Source organism: Propithecus coquereli, unplaced genomic scaffold, assembly GCF_000956105.1.
Source record: "Propithecus coquereli isolate 6110/MARCELLA unplaced genomic scaffold, Pcoq_1.0 Scaffold76, whole genome shotgun sequence".
NCBI classification, from domain to species: Eukaryota; Metazoa; Chordata; class Mammalia; order Primates; family Indriidae; genus Propithecus; species Propithecus coquereli.
This window is the reverse complement of record NW_012153729.1, coordinates 1,024,686-1,031,348: the sequence shown is the minus strand read 5'-3', so window position 1 is coordinate 1,031,348 and position 6,663 is coordinate 1,024,686.

The window sequence follows — 6,663 nt, the reverse complement described above, 5'->3', positions numbered from 1 at the left end:
GCGCGCGCGCCAGGCCGGCCCCCTCCTTGGCGGCGCTCGGCGCTCGCAGCACATGGTCGGCGGCGGCGCGCCCCCGAGGCCGGCGGAGACCGGCTGCAGCCGGTATAGGATAAGCGCTAGGCAGCGACGCGGGGCCGGGGCGCGGGCGGCAGCACGCACGGCCCCAAGCACAGGCAGCCGGGGTGGGGGAGGGGGGAGGGTGTGGCTCGGGTGTCCGAGGCGCGGGAGTGGGTGGAGGGCCCGGGAGCACCGGCCTCACCCGCCCGAGCCAACTTGTGCTGCACTCGGGCCCGCCCCTTAAGGGGTTAAACCTTTTCTCATGTTACCGAGCGGCTTATAAGGAGGGGGAGGCCAAGCCTCCGCCTTATTGGGAGCCTTTTGGGGTTTATTCTCTTCCCTTCTAACTTGGTGAGTTGGTTTTATTATTTTACATGTTTAAAAGTTTGATTGTGGGGTGTGGGTTGCTTTTTAAAAATATGTATTGGGGCCTTTTTGGGCATGGGAGGCGGAGGAGACCACTTAACATCTTAACATTTTGGAGAGGTTATTCCGAAAAATATTCTCTGACAGTTAGGAATGCTCAGGCCCCCAGGATGACGCGCTCTCGCTGGTGTGGGCAGCTGAGAGTTGAATGTCCGTGACCCTGGTACAGCTGGATCCCGGAAAATACCTAGAGGCATGCCTGGTCTTTGAGTGCCCCCCGTCCCGGGTTAGGGGTTCCAGGTCGTGGAGCGAGTCCGGGGCGAGGGGCTCAGCCCCTCGGTGGATTTTCCGCATGAAGTTGCCTGCGCGTCGCAAGAGCGAAATGTCAAGAGGTACCTTCCTTCCCCAGGCTGGCGCGCGCACGCAGGGCGGCCACTGAGGCAGCGCGAGGGAAAGTGAGGTTCCCTGTCTGCCTCCCCCTCCAGACACACCACCACTACCCCCGGGGCGGCCGCCGCTTGCCCCCCTGGGAAAGGCAGGGATTTTCCTGCCGAGCGCGGGTCCTACACCTTGACGGTCAGAACTGTCAGCAGCTGACGGCTGGTCCCGCGCAACTTCCAAGGTTCCCGGGGCTGCCAGCCGCAGGAACGCGCTGGTGTAGCCGAGCTGTTCTGTAGCGAGGGAGGATGGTTTGCAAGAGGAAATGGGTTATTTCCTTCTGGGTTGTAGTCTTTTCATCACCGCGCCACCCCCCAGCAGACAGGTCATAGAAGTTTGGTAGGTGGTATGTAAAATGCACCAAACACGGGGGGCGTCAGTCTTAGAAAAAGCTCCCGGGAGCCGACCGGGGAAGAGCAGTTACAACTTGTCAACCTGGAAGCCAGTTTTGTTTGAACAGTTAGACACTCCGTGCCAGCTCCTTCTCGCAGGAGATGGTTTCTACCCTGGGAATGAGATTTCTCAGTGTCCTTACTGTTTTTTGCAAATCATAGTAATATGGGTGTCTTGTTTGCAAAAGAAAAAAAAATACCAAGTGCTTATGCTGAAAACTCTGATGCATCTCCCCATGTCCCAAGCACCACTACGTGGCATTTTTAGGGTCAACAATACATCCTGCCGGATGATACAGTAGAAACACCTCTTCTCATAATTCAGGGAAGGGTGTCCAAGATAGAAACTTACTGTATGTAAATAAACAATGCTGCCAAGTGGAAAAGCTCCTTCGAGCTTAATGAGTACCACTAATCCTGAGTTTTCCTTCTGTGGTTTCCAAAAAAGGACTTTCCTCAATGGAACTCCTGAGGAGGACACTTAAATTAAGGGGTCAGGTTTCAACATCATGGTCTTGTAAAATGGGTGAATTGGTTGTATCCAGAGATTCAACCCTGTGAGGCAGCTGTCCAGGTTAGGTTTGGGATTTTTTTTTTTTTAATAGAGAATTCAAATGAACTTCACCAAATACAGACTGGTTTTGACAATTGGAGCTAGAAAACAACTCGTCAAAGCTGTTCTTCAGGCTACGCCTTTAAGAATAGAGGTTCACAGTGTATTTGGTGAGGCTCTGCCTATGCCAGTAGCCAATCCCATTTCTAACCAAAGCCTGCATTCTGAACTTTGCTCTGAACTGACCTTGGACTGACATTCTGATGGTCTGCAATAATCCAAAAATGTTCATGCCCTCAGTCCAAATGTCTTCTCAACAGATTAAATCTTAGTGCCACTCCCGGGTATAGCAGATTGCCAAGCCTTTGGAAGAATACTTACTTATTTAAGGGGATGATTAAGACAACCCAGTGCTACTAGGAAATACTCCAGACTGGCCAGTGGGTTTTGTCATTGTTCCTCCTCCAGAAGAACATTAGGGTGAAGGGAAGATGGCTGCCAGGAACCCCCATTCAGAATTGTAGAACGTTATAGTTGGAAAAGGTCTGAGAGACTGTTAAGCCCTGATTTACAGATGATGGAATTTAGCGATTAAAGATTTTGGGACTAAAATGATAGGATCTAGGCATTTCCCTAGATTGTGCACCCAGTTAATGGTAATGCAGGCTTCAAGAAGACCAACCCTTGCCTTTAAAGGGCTTCGAAGGGCCAGGCGCGGTGGTTCATGCCTGTAATCCTAGCACTCTGGGAGGCCAAGGCAGGTGGATCGCTTGAGGTCAGGAGTTCGAGACCAGCCTGAGCAAGAGCGAGACCCCTGTCTCTACTAAAAATAGAAAGAAATTAGCCGGACAACTAAAAATATATAGAAAAAATTAGCCGGGCATGGTGGCGCATGCCTGTAGTCCCAGCTACTTGGGAGGCTGAGGCAGAAGGATCGCTTGAGCCCTGGAGTTTGAGGTTGCTGTGAGCTAGGCTGACGCCACGGCACTCTAGCCTAGGCAACAGAGAGAGACTCTGTCTCAAAATAAAAAAAAATAAAAGGCTTCAAAGGATAATTTAAAGGAAATCAGGGTCAAAGACTATCATAGAATTGGAGATTCCTAGGGCAGGAAGAGATCCAAGATCATCAGAATCTCTTTGAACTCCCTTTTTTACATTTATTTTGATTTTACATGAAAATCAGAAAAGAAGTGATTTGCCCAAGGCCATAGAATCACTCATCATTGCCTCACAAGTGAGATCCCTACACAGCCTACTAACACCCCTTCCCATCATATAAATTCACCGTGACCATAAAACTGAAATGAACAGATAATTTCCATATTCTGGAACTTGCAGAGGCTTCTAAGTAACTGAGTTCAAAATTCAGGCCTCAGTTGCTTTGTTTGCAGAGACAGGCGATTTGTAAAGCCAGCTGGCTTTCTGCTGAATGCAGAGAAGAAAGAAGAATCCAGGAAGGGGTTTATTCTCCAACCAAGCACCTCCTCACCTTATGCCTGTGCCTTCTTCTAGGAGTACCCCAAAACTCACACTTTATTGAGCACAAACATTGTGCCAAACTTGAGTACATATATTGTGCCAAACACCGTGCTAGGCACTTGGTCTGGAAAGAGCTGCTGACTGCCCTGTAAGTACCTGTCCCATGCAATCTTACATGCAAAATGCAGACATTATCACCTGATAAGCTTTAGAAACCAGATTATTCTGTTATTAGTCTATATTGTGGCCTTATCTTCCAAGCTAAATGTAATAGGACCTAGGATGCTTTAGGATGTTAAAGGCATAAACTTTGGAGTAGGAGTAGGTCCAGAATGTCATCTTTCCTTGATGATAATCCCAGTAATAAAATGAAGAAAGAAAGCTTCTGTCATCCAAAAACCGAAGAATGCAGGTGAAAGTTATATTTGGATCTAGCTATAGTGCAGTAGCACTGACATAAAGCAGAGTTTTAAGAAACAAAGAAATTGTCGGGCATGGTGGCTCACAGCTGTAATCCTAGCACTCTGGGAGGCCGAGGCAGGTGGATCGCTCAAGGTCAGGAGTTCGAGACCAGCCTGAGGAAGAGTGAGACCCTGTCTCTACTAAAAATAGAAAGAAATTAGCTGGACAACTAGAAATACATAGAAAAAATTAGCCGGGCATAGTGGTGCATGCCTGTAGTCCCAACTACTTGGGAGGCTGAGGCAGGAGGATCGCTTGAGCCTAGGAGTTTGAGGTCGCTGTGACCTAGGCTGATGCCACGGCACTCTAGCCCCAGCAACAGAACAAGACGTCTCAAAAAAAAAAATTCAGCAATTCAAACTCCATTCAGGGGCTACAGGTTGATCCTAACCCCATCCCTTTTGCAAGTGCAAACCAGTGATCGTCCGGGAAAGGGGAGGGCGGGAGGTGGGCAGGGACCACCAGAACTGCACCCCTGGCCTGACACAGAGCCTTCTGATGCTGGTCAATGCTCTCGGCTCATCCGAAAACTGCAATCTGGTCCCACTCATCCAAATGCAATCCAACAAAAAGATTCTGTCTCTTGATCCTGTAGTGATTTTAGGCTACAGAGAGGTTCCACTTGTCTCTCTAGAGCCTTTATCATATTTTATCCCATATGTTTTGATTCAAGTTGGTTCTGAGCCCTCCATTAAAACTGTAACACCTTATGGGCACCTTTCTGGGTTAGAACAATTGTGCCAATGTGACCTGGGACTTAATAGCCACTTAGTCCTGACTGCTTGTCAGAATTGTGCTGAACTCTGGAAGGACGTGGCTGAATAGTTTGAAATAGGATGCATCTCGGTCATAAATTTCCATATCTTTCTCATCAACAAATACTCGAGTCCATGGAGACCATCTCTCAGTCTTTTTACTGTAGTATCCCTACAGTGAAAGCAGAGGGCCTGGCACCTAGTAGGTACTTTGTTGAAAAAATAAATAAAAGCTATGTACAAGGTATGGGGCAGGGAGTGGTGGTGCAAAGAGATAGAGGCCCCAGATTTTGTGGGCTTATAATTTAATCAAGCAAATAAGGTAAATGTGTGAAAGCAGACGATACGCCATCATTAAACGATACCTGTCGCGTGAAGAAGAGAGCCCTTAGGGTGAGCTGGTTGGAGGAAGCATTATGGAGAAGGGAGTATTTGATGGAGCAAGGCCTTAGAGGTTACACTGTGCCAGCTGCAGAGGGCGCATCCCGGCGTGGGGAAGTGGCACTGCCACAGCACGGTGGGTGGGGACTATGACCGTGGCAGCCGAGTCAAGTCTTAGGACCAGAAGAAATAAGGCTACAAAGCGAGGTCACAGAGGCCATTGAAAGTCAGGCTAATTGCTGGATTTTATCCTTCAAAAGGAGGAGAGCCATTGAAAAAGTCTGAGCAGAAAAATGCCACAACAATGCAGCATTTCAAAAAGATTAATTGTAGTGGACACGTGGAGCCAGTCAAGAGGCTGGTAAGGGAGTCGTGGTCTTCGCAAAGAAAAGCCCAAACCTGTGGCCTCGAAGGGGGAAGGCCAAGGCCTGGGCCGCCGTGGCTCACCGCCCTCCCGAGTCCTTCTGCCCTCCCGCTCGCCCCACCCAGGGAGGAACACTGTTCTAAAGTCAGCACCGGGAGGCACTTTTTTGGAGGGAGGTCTTCTAAATCTTGAACCTGGTCTGTTCACTCCTGCCCCAGCTCTCATCTTAGGAGGGACTGTTGAAAGGCTAGTGAAGGAGGGGTGTTGTGAAAACCCCAATTGCTGGAGGGCTCCCGGCTCCCATCTTAGATCAGTTGCTTTCCCTGTGGGGAGGACACTAATGACAAACTATTCTGCAGCTGCTCAACCTACCTCTTGAGCCATCTACCTGCTCTTTCCCACCTTTTCCCATTTGCTTCCAGGCAGGACAGACACATCGACACACATCACAATGCAGAGGCCTTTGCTGCAGAGAACATAAGCTTCTTAAAGCATCCCATGGCCTATTTCATTCAACCAAATATTTATTTGACAGTAATTGTGTGTGTGTGTGTGTGTGTGTGTGTGTGTGTGTGTGTGTGTGTGAAGGGTGCTATCTATAGGATAAATGATATTAAGTTAGGTCAGATTGGCTGCATTTTAAGATTTATCAAGTAAATGCAGAATATTAGATTTTGAGATTAGAAACCAGCAAGTGTACTGGATAGATGAGGTTGGGTCCTGTTATTTCTAAGTTTCCCTCTGTTACCAATAAAACTTTTGCCTTAGTAACTTGAACACAGCAACTTATGACTAGCAAAGGATATACATGCATCCTGAAAATTCACCTGTGTATAACTAACTGTATACTTGTAAACAATTCTTTTTTTTTACAATCGTATTTTTTGTGATTGACACATAGTAATTGCACATACTTATGGAATACATAGTGATATTTTGATACTTATACTGTCGAGTAATCAAATCAAGGTAATTAGCGTATCTGCCATCGCAAACATTTATCATTTCTTTATGTTGGGAACATTCAATATCCTCCTTTAGCTATTTGAAACTATATATTAATAACTACAGTCATCCAATACAGTGGTATAGAACACTAGAACTTATTCCTCCTATCTAGCCGTAATTTTGTATCCTTTAATAAATCTCTCCTTATCCCTACCTTCCCAGCCTCTAGTATCATCTGTTCTAATTTTTACTTCTATGAGATCAAGCTTTTTTTAGTTTCTACATGAGTGAAAACATGTGGTTTTTAATTTTCTCTGTCTGGCTTATTTCACTTAACATAATGTCCTCTAGTTCCATCATGTTGCCGCAAATGACAAGATTTCATTCTTTTTTATGGCTGAATAGTATTCCATTGTGTATGTATACCACATTTCTTTATCCATTCATCTGTTGTTGGACACCGAGGCT